A 1,161-nucleotide genomic window follows, 5' to 3' on the forward strand; every position below is an offset into this window, starting at 1 on the left:
AACATGTCTGTGGCTCTTCTGCATCGTTGGTCATGCATGACCACTTCATCTTGGAAACACTCTCTTTTCATGGCTTCTTTGACAACACAACTCTCTTGGTCCCCAACCTACAACATCAGGAGCTCAGTTTCTTTTTCCTGGTTCTTCTCTCTATATTTTAAATGTTAGAGCCTCAGGCGTGGGACCTGAATCTCCTTTCCTCTATCCTGATTCTCTCCTTAGGGGACCACTTTTCTTTCCGTGCTTTAATTTTTCATCTAATTATCTACTCAACATCTCTACTTGGCTTTCTAGTAGTCTCTCTCTTTCTCTTTCTCTTTCTCTCTCTCTCTTTTAAAGCACTATTTGAAATAGGCTTATTTTTATTGTTTTAATTATTATTTTTTAAACTGTCTCTCTTTATTTAAGTATGTTTTTCCAGGACCCATCAGATCCAAGTCAAGTACCTTTTTCAATCTATTTGTGGAGGGCGCAGCTCACAGTGGCCCATGTGGGGATCGAACCCACAACCTTGTTGTTAAGAGCACCACACTCTAACCAACTGAGCTGACTGGCCACCCCTCTAGTAGTATCTCAAATGTAATGTGTTCAGGGACGCCTGGATGGCTCAGTTGGTTAGAGTGAGAGCTCTTAACAACAAAGTTGCCGGTTCGATTCCCACATGGGCCAGTGAACTGTGCTCTCCACAACTAGATTGAAAACAGCAGCTTGAGCTTGGAGCTGAGCTTCTAGTGGGTGACTGGTTTGCTCAGTGGTTAGAGCACGGTGCTCATAACACCAAGGTTGCTGGTTCGATTCCCACACGGGCCAGTGAGCTGCGCCCTCTACATCTAGATTGAAAAACAACCAGTTGACATCACTGTTCCCCAATATTCCCCAATTAAAAAAAAAAAGTAATGTGTCCAAAGCAGAGCTCTTAAGTCCCCACTCCCAAGTTTCTTGTCAGTCTTCCCCATCTCAATGAAGGACACACTACCTGCTCACCATCTACTGGCTTAGGCCCCAAACCTGGAGTCATCCCTGATATACTTTAAGGCCTGTCAGGTCTACCTCCAAAATATAACTCAAGCCTACCCACTTCTCTCCATAGCCACAGCCTCAACCGCAGTCTGAGCCACCATCATGTCTCTCCTGGATGGCTGTTCAAGCCTCCCGACCGGT

General features: G+C 45.0%; 1 non-coding gene across 1 annotated transcript; it reads right to left on the reverse strand.

Moving 5' to 3' along the window:
• Positions 1-482: 482 nt before the first annotated feature.
• TRNAK-CUU (transfer RNA lysine (anticodon CUU)) lies at positions 483-556 on the reverse strand. Its single transcript has one exon. It is a non-coding gene; the product is annotated as a tRNA-Lys (tRNA).
• Between the last annotated feature and the right edge of the window lie 605 nt (positions 557-1,161).

The sequence above is a fragment of the Rhinolophus sinicus genome, chromosome 11 (genome assembly GCF_057876585.1).
Source record: "Rhinolophus sinicus isolate RSI-liver-muscle chromosome 11, RSI-T2T, whole genome shotgun sequence".
NCBI classification, from domain to species: domain Eukaryota; kingdom Metazoa; phylum Chordata; class Mammalia; order Chiroptera; family Rhinolophidae; genus Rhinolophus; species Rhinolophus sinicus.